Raw genomic sequence first — 17,611 nt, 5'->3', positions numbered from 1 at the left:
CCTTTATTTAGGGTCTTACATTCTAATAGGGACAATCAATACATATAGGAGAGTGATGTCTAGGGAAGGAAGTTTCGGCCTAGGGGGTCACAGGAGTGGTGACTACAACCACAGGGCAATGGACTAACATACTACTTCTAGAAAGCAATAGTAATATTGATTTGATTATTGTTCCCAGAGCAAGGGGTGGAAAGTGAAGTGGGGAGAGGCGAGGGCCGGTGGTGTATTTTCACTTGAAGGGCAGATGGCAAGATATCTCATGCTGATTGACTGTGAAATATAGTCTGGGGCTACCTCAATATAGCAGATGTGATGGGTAAAACTAAATGTATGTGGTCACCCTACCTGTCCCCTGTATGGGGAAAGCTAACTAAGACAATAGTTTAACAGTTTAGGTATTAAACATTTATTAAAATATATTAGAGGGTAACAGAGAACAAGTGTCTCTGAAAGAATAGGAAAACCCCTAACTACCTCAACTACTTCTGGTTCAGCTGCCAACCTTACCAACTCCCAAAACCAATTGCCTCACACACTGCTTCAAGCTGGTTGGTTGTATAACGATTGGAATAACGCCACCTGCTGGAGCCTTACTGTAGAAGAGTTCCGCCCATGAAGTGAAGGTCTTTGAGGGCAAGACCAGGAGTCTTTTCTTTGGCGTCACTTCCTGACGCGGGCTAGTGGGAGGAGGAAGGAAGAGACTGGCGCTCAGTCTCGCACTCTTTCCTGAGGACGCTGGCGGAGAAGGGAGCTAAAAATGTGCTCTCCCTTTAATAGATAGAAATCTAGGTCTTTCTCTCTCTCTTTACCAAATTCTTATTCTCCTTAATAAATGCTTAAAAGTCTAACTCTTGCTAAAGCTTATAATTTATTGGCGACCACTCATTAGATATTTTAGACAGTTTAGCTAGAATTTTAGCCCTTAACAGATGGCTGACCACGAAGAGGAAAGCTAAACCTCAGTCTTCTGATCTTCTGGTTGGGTAAGAAATTTCCCCTACCCTCTCCCTTGAACTGCTAAATATTGGCTTACTGGCTGTGTTTTCCCCTTAAATTTTTTCAAATGGACCTTTTAAACTCCCTAATTACCCTATTTTTGATTTTAGTCTGTTTAACCAGACAAATGGGAGATAAGATCATGTTAATGCTTTGTTTTTGTGGATTTTCTATTTTTCTTTTTATTTTTGTTAAAAGAGCCAGCAACTTACTCACACAAGGAAATATCTCCCCCTCTCCCAACCATGGTTTTTCAGAGAAACCTGAAGAGATTCCTACAGTTTTTCCCAGTTCTAACACTAATTGTTGATTTAATTTTGCATGCCTGGAGGCAATGACCCACCCTCTTGAAGCTTTTAATCCCCTAGCACCTGGAGGCAAAGTGGGGGAAGAGGAATCCAGGCCTGAGTTCAAAATCAAGTCTGATTCAAATTGCTCTGGTCCCTCCCCTCCTCTCCAGACCCCACCCTCTACTCCTCCCATGGCCAAGCCCATTGCTTCCCCTGCCTTGGAAGTCCAGAGATCTAATGCTCATGCTCAATTTTCTCTACCTGCATTTGCAGCTTCAGGCTTAGCCCTTCCCCAGCCTGGCTGTGCTTCTGAGACAACCTTAGAAAACCCTTTAAATTCCAGATATGCTCGTTTTGTTCATAATTTTGCTAACCTGCTTTTGTCTTTAATTAGTAATCTTATAAAGCATTTGTATGGTGAAAAGACTGACAGACAATATAGAGGGGTTAAAGAAGAAAAACTTAAGTTGAATAAGAATGACAATCATCAACATAGTTCAAGACTCTGTTTCTTTTGCCATGGAAGGGTATATATTTTACAGAAATGTAGAAGTAAGCAGCAAGGTATTGATATGAGTATTGGGGATTTTAGATACCAGAATCAAAAGTGTTCTGAATTCACTCAGAGTAATAGTATCAGTTCAGAGGTTACATAGGATTTCTATGCTATTACATATACATTTTGAAATTAATGGTATGGGTTTATTTTCATAGAGATTTTCATGCTTTTGAGATTGTGTCTTATACTTAGTTTCTAAAACAAGGAGAATATTTGTAAAAGCTTTTTATAGTCATGTGATCAAGTTTATATTTTATAATACTCTTATTGATATTAAGTTCATATTCATTTAGATTTCCTTAGTTTGAATTTCACTGTCTTTTATTGTTCCATGTGTATTTTCTTCTATTCATTTGTCTATCTAATTTTGAAACATTGCAAGATGGTTTTGATTTTATTATACAATGTTAATTCTAGGAGTATTGTGCTCCCATATTCTGAGTTGTTTGTTTTTGTTATTTTTTTCTCAACTGATTATTTGATCAAACTCTTTAAAGCATTTCCCTGGCAAATGTAAATTGATTCTAGAAGTATTATTTTTGATAAGCATATTCCAAAAAAAAAAAAAAAGAGGGGAACGTTTGTAAAAGTTTTCTTTTTTCAAAAAAGAAGTTTTCTTTGAGATTGTGTTGTGATTTAACTTATATTTAAATGTTATGATTTTTCAAAAAAGAAATTGTATACTAAGTAAAAAAAGGGGTATTATTTGAAATTGTTGCATAATTATATATTGTGTTCTGAGTCAAGATGTATTCACATTTTTTGCAATCATTTATTATCCTCAATTTTTAAATCCATATGAGACTTGGATTATGGGAACTTATCATTTAAGACATTAATTGCCTTTATTCTGAGTTATCAGATGCCAGTTGGCCAAGATGCCATCCAATCACAAGAGGAATACATGCAAGAGCAGACACTGAACTGCACATGAGGGGAGACATGCATGAAGTCAAGGTATGGCCGAGGGAACGGCTTTTGACAAATGTTGAGGTTGGATTCTCTTGGTTTAATATTTTATTTTATTTTTCCCCACAATATTGTACAGATGGCTGGAAGTATTGATCCCACCCATCTCACTTCTACACCTGGCTTCTATGCTCCCTCCTATATGCCTGATGCCATGGACCATCTCAATCCCATGCATCTGATTAAGTCTGACTCAGTTTCCTCCAATATGTTCGGTGGCATGGACATATATTCCATCCACCTATTTTAAGCCTGACATACTGCATGGGCAGTATATATTGCTCAAGTGTGGGAATGCTCATATCCCATCATTTCTCTGTTCTTTTATGGTAACCCCCATAATTATCTCAGGTGTCATGATAAATACACTGTTGAATTTGGCCTTGACATCTGTTACTAATTATATAAGATTTTAAAATTTCTCATAATGGCATGAGGATAATTAGGCAGATGATGCAAAAAGTGATGAAACAAAGACAAAAATTATTTTTAAAAATTAATATCGCAGCAATTGTCTTCTCAATTACCCTACAAAAGGGGGGACTATAGTAATATTATCATTTTAAAGAATGTTTCAATTTTTGTTTTATTGTATGTTTCATGTGTTAACAACCAAGATTCTGAATTCCCTTGGACATGTTTTTGAGAACTTTCATTGTTTGATTTGATTATTGACAAAGCTATTTTAAAGTTGTATTAAGCTCAATTTTGTAGGAAATTTTCCTGGCTGATTACCAGCATCCACACATCAACCCCTGAAAAGACTTCCATTCCATGTTTACACCTAGAGGACATCTGAGAAAAGACTTTTAGAGACTTTAAATGAACAGTTTTGTTTTTGTTATTTTTTTTCTCTTTTCTCTTTCTGTTATAATATACACTATCTGTAACATGTATTCTCTGCAAAGGCCCTCCCTTTGCAAGACCAATGTCAAAGCGTCGGTTCATGAGGACAAAAAGATCGCCCCTCTGGACAAAACTTTCCTCTCTCCCTTTTCTATATTGATATTATCATATTGTTGTTAGCATAGGTTATTATATTCTGTTATTTTTGACTGTTTCATCAAGGAAACGTACCGTTTCTTGAGGAAACAAAGCAGGGAACTGTAACGATTGGAATAACGCCACCTGCTGGAGCCTTACTATAGAAGAGTTCCGCCCATGAAGTGAAGGTCTTTGAGGGCAAGACCAGGAGTCTTTTCTTTGGCGTCACTTCCTGACGCGGGCTAGTGGGAGGAGGAAGGAAGAGACTGGCACTCAGTCTCGCGCTCTTTCCTGAGGACGCTGGCGGAGAAGGGAGCTAAAAATGTGCTCTCCCTTTAATAGATAGAAATCTAGGTCTTTCTCTCTCTCTTTACCAAATTCTTATTCTCCTTAATAAATGCTTAAAAGTCTAACTCTTGCTAAAGCTTATACTTTATTGGAGACCACTCATTAGATATTTTAGACAGTTTAGCTAGAATTTTAACCCTTAACAGTTGAGAGTGATCACATGTTCACACAGCAGGGTGCCTAGTCTCACACACATTGTCTCTCTCACACAACAGGGGACCCCTGTAATATTAATAATATTTGGGCCCCTGTAATATTAATAATATTCTCATACAGGGTAAGTGAATTTGCACTTTCACTCAGCAGTCAGGACGGCTCAGCCCTAGGATGGCATTCTAAGGTTAAGTAGATGAACTCCCCTAGGCATAGTCTCTGCAGGAATGGACTGGAGAGTATTATTCAAGGTGGGGAAAAGAGGGTGCAACTAGTCAGATGGTCTAGGGCCAACTAGATATGGTGGGTTAGATGAATTTGCCCTCACTCACCAATCAGGGCAGCTCTGTCACAGAGCAGAATTTCAAAGGTGACTGTTCCCCAATATTCTGATTTCTTCCCTTTTATTTTGTCTTTCAATATTCTCTCCTCAGACAATCTCATTTACCTTTATGGCTCCAATCATCTGGGATGACAGATTTTTGTATGACCAGATTCAGACTTTAGATGACTCTCAGATCTATACTTTTCAGTTCCCCGACATCCAATCTCACATTTTCATCTGCCTTCTTGACATCTCTACCTCGCTGTCCTGCTAATTTCACATACCCATTACATATACTCATCGACATTGCATGGAAACAAATAATTTCCTCAATTTTGTATTTCTGTCTATGACAGTGCCACTCTTCCAACACAGTTAGGCTTAAAAACTTAGGACTTTGACTCTTCTCTCTCCCTTATCTCCCATGTCCCATAAATTAATGTCTGTTAATTCTTTATCTGAGATATCTTTCATATCTTCATTATCATTAATAACCATTTATTAAGCACTTATGTGCCAGGCATTGGACTAAACGTGGGAAATAAAAAGAAAGGGTATCTTCACCATTCTCTGTACTTATTATATCACCATCTTGTTTAGATCCTTTTAAATGGTTTCCCTGACACTAGGCACCCCCTTCTCTCCAATCTATCCTTTACAAAGTTACCTTCCTAATGAATACACATGACTGTGTTATAGCCTTACAGAAAATACTAAGTAGTTCTCTATGGTCAACAAGAAAATACCATATTTTCTGTCCAACATTTAAGATCCTCCATAATCTGGCTGTTTCCAGTTTCATTTCACTTCACAACCCCCCAGCACACACTCTAGAATCATTAGCTCTTCCTCAATCTTGTCCTGCCCTCTCCTGCCTCCATACATTCTTAGGTTCTCTTCTGTGTCAGAAACCAACTTCTTTATGTCTTTGGGCTTTTGAAACTCTTGTCTTCCTTCAAGATCCACATCACGTGCCACCTTCTCCATGAAAACTTTCCATATCTCCTCCAGTAAAAGTGAATTCTACCCTCTCAATTTCATAAAGAACTTTGCCTAGATGTTTCCTTAGTCTTAATTACCTTCCACCCTGAATAATACACATGTATATACATGTTCTTCAATTCTATTTGCTTATGAGCCCTTTGAAGGCAGAGACAATGTTCTTTTATGTCAACATCTCCTGGACTGAGCAAAATGCCTTGCACGTAATTGGAATTTTTTTTTTTTTAGTGAGGAAATTGGGGTTAAGTGACTTGCCCAGGGTCACACAGCTAGTAAGTGTTAAGTGTCTGAGGCCGGATTTGAACTCAGGTACTCCTGACTCCAGGGCCGGTGCTCTATCCACTGCGCCATCTAGCTGCCCCGCATGTAATTGGAATCGAATAAATATCTGTTTAATTCAATTGACTGATTGAATTGTTAGAGGTCGGTGTGGTATAGTAGAAAGAATATTAGGTTTGGAGTAAGAAGACCTAGTTTTGAATTCTTGCTCTGTTGCTACCTATGAGCAGAACCTGGCACATAGTAAGTACTTAATAAATGCTTGTTGACTGATTTTGTACAAGTCACTTCAAAATATAATAACAGTTATAGAGGCTTAAAAAGTGACTTATAGATAGCCTCACAACAACCCTAGAAGGTAGGTGCTCTTATTATTCCTATTTTACAGTTGAGGAATTTAGGTAGACAGAGATTAAATTACTTGCCCAAGGTCACACAGCTAGTAAGTATCCAAGGCTAGATTTGAATTCAGGTCTCCCTGACTCCAAGCCCAGAACTCTATCCATTGCCACCTAGCTGCTGCTTCATTGCTCTTGTCTGCAGCTTCCATATGGGTAAAATAAAAGGGTTGGATTAGATAATTTCTGAGGTTCCCTGAAGCTCTAAATCTTCTAAATCTATAATATCATTGTTTCCAGAAGCTTAGCATAGGAGATAACTTCGTGTGAGTTTTGCCAATCAAATGAGAAAATATTTGTAAAAAGTACTTAGCAGGACTGGGACATAGTAGGTACTAGCAAAATGCTTACTCTCTTCCATTCCCTTCCCCTGTGAAGATTTCTTTTTACATGCTATAGGCATTTCTGTTCTGTATCTAGAGATTTCTATATTTAAAATAAACCACAGTACATGGTGGTAGTTTTTTGTTTTTAATCGTATCTTTAAATGTTCATGAATCTATGTAAATACTAAGCCTTTAAGTCCAAATGGAACTGTTGACACCATTCAGATTATGAGAACACATGCCTACTTGTGAGAGGGCTCAGTTCATTTCTGTGGCTGTAATCACAAGAGATCATGAATGGCAGGAATGGTTGCAGGAAACTGAAAATTTTGAGTCTGTTCCATGTTTTGTCATTATTTAGAGGATAATTGGAGTTGAAAGGGTAGGACCTTTAATGAGCTGCTTAAATTCCCTAATGGCTGGAAGACTAGAAATTAGTGAGACACATGTAGTTCTACATGAGTGAGCATGTGGAACTACTAAGATGGAGACAATTACTCAATCAGTCAACAAGCATTTGTTAGGTGCCTACTATGAGCAGACATTAAAGGAAAATGTGTTCAAATCCCCCCTCAAACACTTATTAGAGACGTGAACCTGGGTGATGACTTAACCTAATTGTGCTTCAGTTTACCATATTGATAGAATGAGGAGGCTGGACTCACCTTCTAAGGTCCATTCCATTTCTCAATACATGATCCTATGATACACATACAAAGAATGAAATGATCCCTACTCCCAAGGGGCTTCCCTCCATTCTAATGGGGGGGGGGAGGACAATAAGTACAAAGAAATATGTGTACTGAATAAAAATAGAGAGAATAGATACAACATAGTTGTATGACTTGCTCCTCAATTTAGCATCCCAGACGTAAAAGGGAAGGAAGCAGACAGTCTCTATCCCTTATAGAGAACATTGTTTCTATAAGGGATAGAGACCATCTTTTGGAGTCAAGAGAACATGGGTTCAAGTCCCACCTTTGACACCTGTTATCTGTGTGATGTTGGGCAAGTCACTTAATATCGTTGGGCCTCAGTTTCCTTCTTTTTAGGAGGTTTCACAATGTTTCTTCTGAGGTTTCTTCCAGTTCTAAATATGTTTTTATGATCTTATGATATCTTTGCTTAGAAGGGAAGGAGAAAAATTAGGAATGTTTAAAAGTTACTTTAGCTTTCATTTCCTACCCTCCCTTGTTTTGGGGAGAAGATGGGGATTGCTGGGAGGCAGAGAACTTGTGCATATGGTATGTGTTGGTCAATAAACAGTAAAATGAGGATTGAGGAAAAGCCCCAAATGAACTTCCCCAGGCTACATTGTAAAAGCAGTGTTCTTGTTCTCCTTGTTTCAAGGATTGCAACTTTGTTCCTCCTTTAATTCAGGCACAAAATTGTATGTAAAATCCAATTACATCTCCAGTTGATGCCTTAGCCAAAAAGAGTACTTAATTCAGTTTAAGAATGACTAAATTGGGGCAGCTAGGTGGCGCAGTGGATAGAGCACCGGCCCTGGATTCAGGAGTACCTGAGTTCAAATCCGGCCTCAGACACTTTACACTTACTAGCTGTGTGACCCTGGGCAAGTCACTTAACCCCAATTGCCTCACTAAAAAAAAAAAAAAAAAAAAAAAAAAAAAAAAAAGAATGACTAAATTTAGCGGCAGCTAGGTGGTGCAGTGGATAAAGCACCGGCCCTGGATTCAAGAAGACCTGAGTACAAATCTGGCCTCAGACACTTGACATGTATTAGCTGTATGACCCTGAGCAAGTCACTTAACCCCCATTGCCCTACAAAAAAATGACTAAATTTATTTTTATCTGCATTATTTATGCATGCAAATAATTGCAGGTGCAAAAAATTAGATCCTTTTTTCTTCCTCAGAATTTGGCCTTAAAGAGCAGTAACACTTGGACAAGTTAGGTTCTGTAATATTCTCTTTTGCTTTGTCTTGAGTCATTTTAGTGACTGTTATTTTTAATAGAAGAGGAAGTGCAAAGAAGAAACAAGTGCTCTCTATCTCCTGTAAAGCAAGGTATTTCCTGTGAATATTTTCCTTTCAGGGTCTGGAAACCAACCTCTCTTCCTCCCCCACAACAAACATAGTCCACAGAGAATCTGTTCTAAGTTGAAATCCAACCTGTGGGTTGCCATCGGGAATAAAAATTTGCCACCTTTTTCAGAGACATTGGTTGGGAAATGATGAAGTTTCTCTAAGTCATAGCTGCTGGAGGGGGATTGGAATTCCTGAGAGGACAATCTGATAGATCATCTGCAAGTATAATGATAATTTTGTTTGCGTAAAATGGTGATGTTTTCTAAATCCCAAAGATTGATCATCTAAGGGGAAACATCCTTCCTTCCTTCCTTCCTTCCTTCCTTCCTTCCTTCCTTCCTTCCTTCCTTCCTTCCTTCCTTCCTTCCTTCCTTCCTTCAATCCTTCCTTCCTTCCTTCCTTCCTTCCTTCCTTCCTTCCTTCCTTCCTTCCTTCCTTCCTTCCTTCAATCCTTCCTTCCTTCCTTCCTTCCTTCCTTCCTTCCTTCCTTCCTTCCTTCCTTCCTTCCTTCCTTCCTTCCTTCCTTCCTTCCTTCCTTCCTTCCTTCCTTCCTTCCTTCCTTCCTTCTTTCCTTCTTTTCCGTCTCTCCCTGCCTCCCTCTCCCTCCCTCCCTCTCTGCCTCCCTCTCTCTCTCTCTTTCTCTCAGAAGCTGCTTGTGGACTTGGAAGGCATCCTATAGCAGTTTTGCTTGCCACATATTTATGAAATCCTTATGTACAGGATTTGATTGATAACTAAATGGGACCAATATAAACCTGTCAGTTTAGATGTAGTCCCAGGGTCAAATGGAACTCAACATGCCTTAAAACACAGTCCAGTACCATGACTCCTAGCAACCACAGGGTGAGGATAAAATAGTAATTAATGGGCATAGCAAATGGTTTCTACACATCTAACAAAAAATAGGAAAGGCCACAAAAATAGTGCTGTGTGCAATTTTCACTTAGAACATTTTTGCTGCTCAGTAAATGTTAATAATAATAATCACATTTTTATTAGAAAGAATGCACATTTATGAGCAAGCTAGGTGGTCTCTTTGGGTCTTTGCCAAAGTATAAATGCTGCTTTCATTGTTGTTCAGAATATTTCCATATATTCCCTACACTCCCACGCCCCTTTTGCAAAATCTAGAGGAAAAGAACAGTCAATCTACTCAGAAAAAAGGGAAATGTGAAGGTGTAAGGCTCCATGAGCTTTTACTGCATCTGAGAGTCAATTCATTACAGCTTCTTCAAATTGCAAAGTTCTTCCAGAAATCTATAATGATTTTTAGAACCAAAGTGAATAAAAAATCTATTTAAAATGAAGAAAAATTAATTATAAGGATTTCAATAGAATAGAGTCAGATATGGGTTCAGATCCGGGTTTTGCTACTTATTATGTGTAAGAACTTGGACAAATTACTTAACTTCTCTGAGGTTTGGTTTCCATATTTGAAAAATTAGGGGATTGGACTAGAATCAGAGGTGTCTGAAGTGTTGCTTTGAAGCTGGACATTGCTGATTAATAAGGAATAGGGAAATAATTAACAAAATAAATAAAAATGCAATAGAATATAGATAATGTTAATATGTGGTTTTCTAAGTCAATATATTGGCTGCATCTTCTTTTTGAGTTTAACACCACTGCACTAAATGGTCTCTATGGTCCTTCCTAGCTCAAAAGCTTATGAATCTGCGACCCCTTTCTCCCAAAGTAGTTTTCTGCTGCTTATTCTAGGCTTGCCTCAGGAAGCTATGATTTCAAATATCACTTCTGAGACTTGTTAGCTACATTGACTGAGGCTTGTCCCTAGCTAGTGCCTATAGTTAGTAGCTAGACCATGAATAGGTGAATCACTTAATCTCTAGGTTCTTCAGGTACTCCCAAGGATTAAACTGCTAAATCAAAGAGATGCTTTTGATTTGACTTGATGAAGGGAATTCCCCACTCTGATGAAATCACAATTCCTAGGCCTGTTTCTGATACAAGCCTGTATACTCATGATTTTTATGATGCTGACTGATTTACTCACCTGTGAACAAAAATGCCATGAGTCATTCATGTAACCACTTTAGAAACTACAACTGAGATAGTTTAATGAACATCATGATACTATGCTGTGGAGGCTAAAATGTTTTTTTTTTTAATGTGCTGAGTGCATAAGAAAATTTGAGGAAGTAGCTACAAAGAATATTTTATAGGAAATGCAATGATTTCCAGAGATCTTTCAGGCTACCTCTTTGTGTTCAGGCAGGCTCTTGTGTGCCTATATACACCCTAATAACAACCACAATCCATTGTTAGAAAAAAGTGACAATTATAAAATTCCTAACTATACCTGAACAATTATAAGTTAGACCCTCTTTTAGAGAAGGTGACATAAACTATTTTTACACAACTGACTCTCTGTTTCTGTTACTGTCTGGGTGTTCTCTTTTCCAGTACAGAGACAACCAGGGACTCAGAACCATGTCACTCAGATATAGTGTCTCTTAGGGTTTTTTCCTCATGGCTTTCCCCCCCCCCTGCATGATAGGACACTGGAACTCATAGCTACACATAGCACTAACAGAGTTTGACAGCCACCACCAAGCACTATAATTGATTTGCTCCCACAAATCAAGACTCATTTTTGGAGAAAACTTAACCCTCCTAGGGATCTGTGCCTGACCTCACCCACAAACTGTTGGGGACCCACACCCAGACATGCCCATGAACCACTTATGCTGACTCACAATCACATTATGTTATCTTTTAAGACTACTGTCTCTAGCAACTCAAATCACTATAGTACTTGCTCCATGCCCATACTCTGTCCTCTAGTTTTCTTACACAATCTCTTTTATACCAAACAACAATGACCAAAATAAAAATAAATGTTTTGATATTATAGGTAGTAATTGTCAATTATTGGCAATTACAACCCCCCTTCACCTTCCAAACAGCTCTCTGCTTTTCCAATTAAACATTCCCAGAGATTTGACACTGTTGACTACCCTCTCCTCCTGGATACTCTCTCCTCACTGCTTTGGTGATACAATTCCCTCCTGGTTTTCTTGTTACCTGTATTACCACTTCTCCTTAGTCTTCCTTCTGGTTTATCACCCAGATTGTACCCCCTAACTATGGGTAATCCTTGAGGTTATATCCTGAGCTCTCTACTCTTCTCTCTCTACACTCTTGGTGACATCATCAGCTCCGATGGGTTTATTTATAATCTCTGTATAAATCACTCCCAGACCTATATATCTAGCGCCAATCTCTTCCTAAGCTTTATTACAGTGTCACCAACTACTTGGTGGTCATTTCAAACTGGATGTCTCAGAGACATCCCAAAAATCAACATTTCCAAAATGGAAACCATTATCTTTTTCCTCAGATATACCCCTCTTTCAAGCTTCTCTATTTCTGTCCAAGTAACACCTTCCTTTCAGGCTCCTTGGTACATAGTCTCAGTATTATCCTCAACTCCTTACTCTCCCTCATGCCACATATCCAGTCATTTGCCAAGTCTTGTAATTTCTACCTTTCCAGTATCTTGCATCTCTCACATCTAATCTCTCCTTTCTGTTCATACAACTACTACATTAGTTCAGACCCTCACAACATTTGCCTAGGTGATTATAATAGTCTTCTAAATGGTCTCCCTGCCTCAGGCCTCTCCTCTTTTCAATATATCCTCCATAATGATCTCAGAGACTTGCCTCAGGCACAGATCTGACTCTGTCACTTCCCTATTCAATAAACCCCAGTGGTTTCCTTTTGCCTCAAAAATAAAACATAAACTCTTCCGTTTGGCTTTTAAAGCCCTTTACAATTTTACTCTAATATATCTTTCCAGTTTTCACCTCCCACTCTGTGATTCAGCCAAACTTCTCTCAGTTCCACACACAGAACAATCCATCTTCCATTTCCATGCCTTTACAGTGACTGTCTCTCATGCCAGGAATGCATTCTCTCCCCACCCCCACCTCAGAGAATCCCTCTCATCCTTCAAGAGGCAGTTCAAGAGGCCACCTTCTACATGAAGGTTTTCCTGATTCCCTCAAAAGCTAGTCCCTCCCCCCAAGTTCCTTGTATTTGTTCTTTTAATATTTAATCTGTGCACACACATTTATGCCTCCTTATGTGTCCCCTGTTAGAATGTAAGCTCTTCAAGGAGTAATTATTGTTTTTACTTATTGTATTTGTATCCTCAACACTTAGTACAGTGCGTGACACATAGTAAATGCTTGATAAACACTCAATTGAGTCTAACTGAAGAATATATAATAATATTTCACAGTTATAGCACTTAGTTTTCAAACACTTTCCTCACAGTAACTCAATGAAGTATATACTTCAGGTATTACTATTTCCCCCATTTGACAGGGAAAACTTTGTCTCAGAGTGGTTGGGTTAAATGATTTACCAATGGTCACAGGAACTGTAAGTAATGGCACTGAAACATAAGGGCAGTATTGTAGTCAATGATCTTTTCAGGACCATTTTGCCAGTGTAAAGGGAATCTAGAGAGGTTAAAGGTCAGAGGATGCAGATCATAAGTAAAGAAGACAGGAACTGGTATTGGTATTAGTTATCCTGGTGTAGGCAAGACTGAAGAGAGACAACACAAATTTTCAAATATATGAAGAATAAGAAAACAGACTAAAAAGAAAACATAAATGTCATACTAAGAAATTCAAGGAACTATACAGAAGAAACTGACAGTGAGAATTAAAATTAGGAAGGTTCACTGAAGGAGGTAATGGAATCTCTTGAGCTCTTTAAAAACAAAATTGATATTCATTTCAATATGATTCAGAGGTATTGTTCTCCCTAAAGGAAAATGTTGGATTAGATGATTTCCCAGTCCTACTTGGTATTATTTATTTTTATTCTAATTCTAATTACTTAATAATCTTTATTATTTTATTTATTTATTTTTGGCGTGGCAATGAGGGTTAAGTGACTTGCCCAGGGTCACACAGCTAGTAAGTGTCAAGTGTCAGAGGCCGGATTTGAACTCATGAACTCCTGAATCCAGGGCTCGTGCTTTATCCACTTTGCCACCTAGCTGCCCCCTTAATAATCTTTAAAACTGAAAACAATGTTGATTTGTAGAGCAAGGAACTCTAAGTATGTCTCAGAAGTTTGAAAAGGTCTTGAAATCCTACCTAGTATCCTATTAAAAAAATTCTGTCAATATATATAGGACAAATATTTTTCCTAAATCTCTAACCCGCAGGAAGAAAGTAGATATACACAGGATGAATTACTTTTCTCCAAGTAGATGGGAAGAAACATGTGGCTATCTTACCAATTTCAACATACAATGGTGCATTCAAGCACCTCAGAGGGTACCCTTAGAGAAGTGAAACAGTGACTGCTGAGGACTTGTTATTTAATTTTTCTATATTTCATGCATACAATACAGATCTGACATAGAGTGAGCATGAGTACCACAAAACCACCACTCTGTGACTTATTTTTTCATATTTAATTTGAAGAGGAGCTTATTTGTTTTTTGAAAACTGTCCTAGCAACTTTGGTTTGCTATTGCCAGGTGGTAGCAGTTTGCCATACCTGTTTAATCTAAAATACTTTGCCTTGGAAGATAATGGCTCTTTGCCTGAGGGGTCCACCCCCTATTTACTATCATGAATTTTTCCTACTTTGTAAAATTATTGCTTTATTAAAATGAGTAAACTTAATATTAACCACACTTCAAAGTAGATAATAGTTTTGAGAAAATGTTTAAATAAAATAAATCATATTATCTAATTAGATATCTTTCCTCACTCTTAATTGACCTTTTTATATAGTCTTTCCCCTTTTTAATATTTTGCCTTCAAAGAGAGATGCTGAAGTCTCTCAGTTGCTCTGTCTTTTTTCTCTTCTCTATAGCCTCATATTACACCTAAGACTTCCACTTTGTTCCCAGATTTTGGTTATAACTTCCTCTCTCCCCACCAAACCCTTCTTGCTCCCCCACTCCTACTTTCTCTCTCATGGCTACTAAAAGATACTACCATTTGGGAAAGAGGAAGGTATCACATTTCCTTCTCTATTTCTCTGGCCTTCTGCTCCAAGAGGTTTCTTTTCCCCCTTCCCTTTTGGGAGCTATTATATAATCATGTATTCATAGAATGCCAGTTGGAAAGAACTTCAGAGGTCTTCTAGTCCATTCATTCCTGAGGAGGATCCCATTTATAACATACTTGACACCTGACATCCAGCTTTTGTTAGAAGAAGGAGAAGAAGAAGGAGAAGAAGAAGAAGGAGAAGGAGAAGGAGAAGGAGAAGGAGAAGGAGAAGGAGAAGGAGAAGGAGAAGGAGAAGGAGAAGGAGAAGGAGAAGGAGAAGGAGAAGAAGAAGAAGGAGAAGGAGAAGGAGAAGGAGAAGGAGAAGGAGAAGGAGAAGGAGAAGGAGGAGAAGGAGAAGGAGAAGGAGAAGGAGAAGGAGAAGGAGAAGGAGAAGAAGGAGAAGGAGAAGGAGAAGGAGAAGGAGAAGGAGAAGGAGAAGGAGAAGGAGAAGGAGAAGGAGAAGGAGAAGAAGGAGAAGGAGAAGGAGAAGGAGAAGGAGAAGGAGAAGGAGAAGGAGAAGAAGGAGAAGGAGAAGGAGAAGGAGAAGGAGAAGAAGAAGAAGAAGAAGAAGAAGAAGAAGAAGAAGAAGAAGAAGAAGAAGAAACAGCAGCAGCATACCCTCCTTGGGGAGCCCATTCCACTTATAGATAGCTCTAATTGGTAGGAAGTTTTCTTCACATCAAACATTTTTTTTCATCCTCCATCCATCATTACTGGTTCTGACTTCTGGGCCAAATAGAACAAGTCTAATCCCTTTTCCATATGACATCCTTTCCAATATTTGAAGAAAGAGTTATGCTGCCACTCCCTGCCCTCCTAGTCCTCACTTCTTCTGGCTAAACATCTTTAATTCTTTCAGTAGCTCATTCTATTGCATGGACTCAAGGGCATTCATTCCCATGGTTGCTTTCCTTGCTACACTATCCAGCTTATCAATGTCCTTTCTAACTGTGATGCCCAAACCCGAGGACAATAAGAGCAATGTGGTATGACCAGTGCAGAACATAGCAGGTTTATCTCCTCTTCTCCTGGGAACCATACCTACTTAGTGTAATCTAAAATTGTATTAACTTTTTGGGCTACATTGTTGAATTATATTGATCTAGAAGGCCACTAAAACTTACAGATCATTTTTAGACAAGCTTAACCATGCTTCCCCATCGTGTACTTATGAAGTGTTGCAGCTCTAACTGCCTTTCAGATATCTTGAACTGGTTGTTCAGTAGACATCTTAAACTCAATACATTCAAAACAGAACTCATTATCTTTTCCCCTCAACCCTCCTCCCACTAACCTTCCCTATTACTGTAGAGGGTACCAAAATCTTTCCAGTTCCCAGGTTCACAGCCTAGAAGTCATCCTGGCTTCCTCACTATCTCCCCCTGCATTGCCAATCTATCCTCAAGACTTGTCAATTTCACCTTTGCAACATCCCCAGAATATGCCCCCTTCTCTCCTCTGATACTGTTAGCACTCTAGTGCTGGCCTTCATAACCTTATGCTTTGATTATTGCAATAACTTGCTGGTGGTCTGCTTGCCTCATTTCTCCCCATTCCAATCCATTTTCCATTCAGTCATTAAAGCAATTTCCCTAAAATTCAGGTCCAGTTGTCACCCCCTTGCCCTCACCTTACTAAAAATAAGCTTCAGTGGCTTCCAATTGGCTCCAGGATCAAATACAAAATGCTCTGTTTGGTATTCAAAGCCCCTTTAAAAAACAATAAACATTTTTATTTAAAGTTTTGAGCTCCAAATTCTGTCCTTCCCTCTCTTCCTCCTCTCTGCCTTCCCTGAGGCAGTAAGCAATCAGATATAGGTTATACATGTGCAATTGTGTAAAACATTTCCATATTAGTCATTTTGTATAAGAAGACTCAAATAAAATAAAAGAATAAAGAAGGAAAGTGAAAAATTGCATGCTTCAGTCTTTTTTCAGTCAATATCAGTTATTTCTTTGGAAGAGGATAATATGCTTCATCACTAGTTCTTTGGGTCTGTCTTGGATCATTCTATTGCTGAGAATAGCTAAGTCATCAAATGATATTGCTATTACTGTGAACAACATTCTCCTGGTTCTGTTCACTTCACTATGCATCATTTCATGTAGTCTTTCCAGGTTTTTCTGAAATCATCATGCTTGTCAATTCTTATAGTACAATAATATTCCATTACAATCATAGGGCACAGCTTGTTTAGCCATTCCTCAATTGATGGGCATTCTCAAAGCCCTTTGTAACTTAGCCCCCTTCTATCTTTTCAGTTTTCTTATACCTTACTCGATAGAATATAATCTTCAATTTAGTGACACTGGTCTCCTGGCTGTTCCATGAATAAGATTTTCTATCTCTTGGCTCTGGGTATTTTCTTTTTCTTTTTCTTCTTTTTTTTTTTTTTTGCAGGGCAATGGGGGTTAAGTGACTTGCCAAGGGTCACACAGCTATTAAGTGTCAAGTGTCTGAGGCAAGATTTGAACTCAGGTACTCCTGAATCCAGGGCCAGTGCTCTATCCACTGCGCCACCTAGCTGCCCCTATGGGGTTTTCTTTTGCTTCTTTTTTAAAGCCCAATGCTTAGCATAGTATGTGGCATACAGTAGGTGCTTAATAAATGTTTATTATTGATTTTAAAAAACACACAAGCATAAGACTTTTATATTGATCCCCACTGGATTTCATCTTATTAGATTCAGCCCAGTGTTATATCCTGTCAAAAACTTCTTGGACACTGAATCTGAAATCCTGGTCCCTTACTCTGGCATACAGTGTGTTAGTTATCTCTACTAGCTTTGTGTTATTTGAAGATTTGATAAGCATGCCACCTGTACCCTTAACCAAATCACTGAAAAAAATGTTAAAAACAGAACAGATTAAGCACAGATCCCTAG

This window comes from Dromiciops gliroides, chromosome 3 (genome assembly GCF_019393635.1).
Source record: "Dromiciops gliroides isolate mDroGli1 chromosome 3, mDroGli1.pri, whole genome shotgun sequence".
NCBI classification, from domain to species: Eukaryota; Metazoa; Chordata; class Mammalia; order Microbiotheria; family Microbiotheriidae; genus Dromiciops; species Dromiciops gliroides.
Note: the sequence above shows the minus strand (reverse complement) of the source record.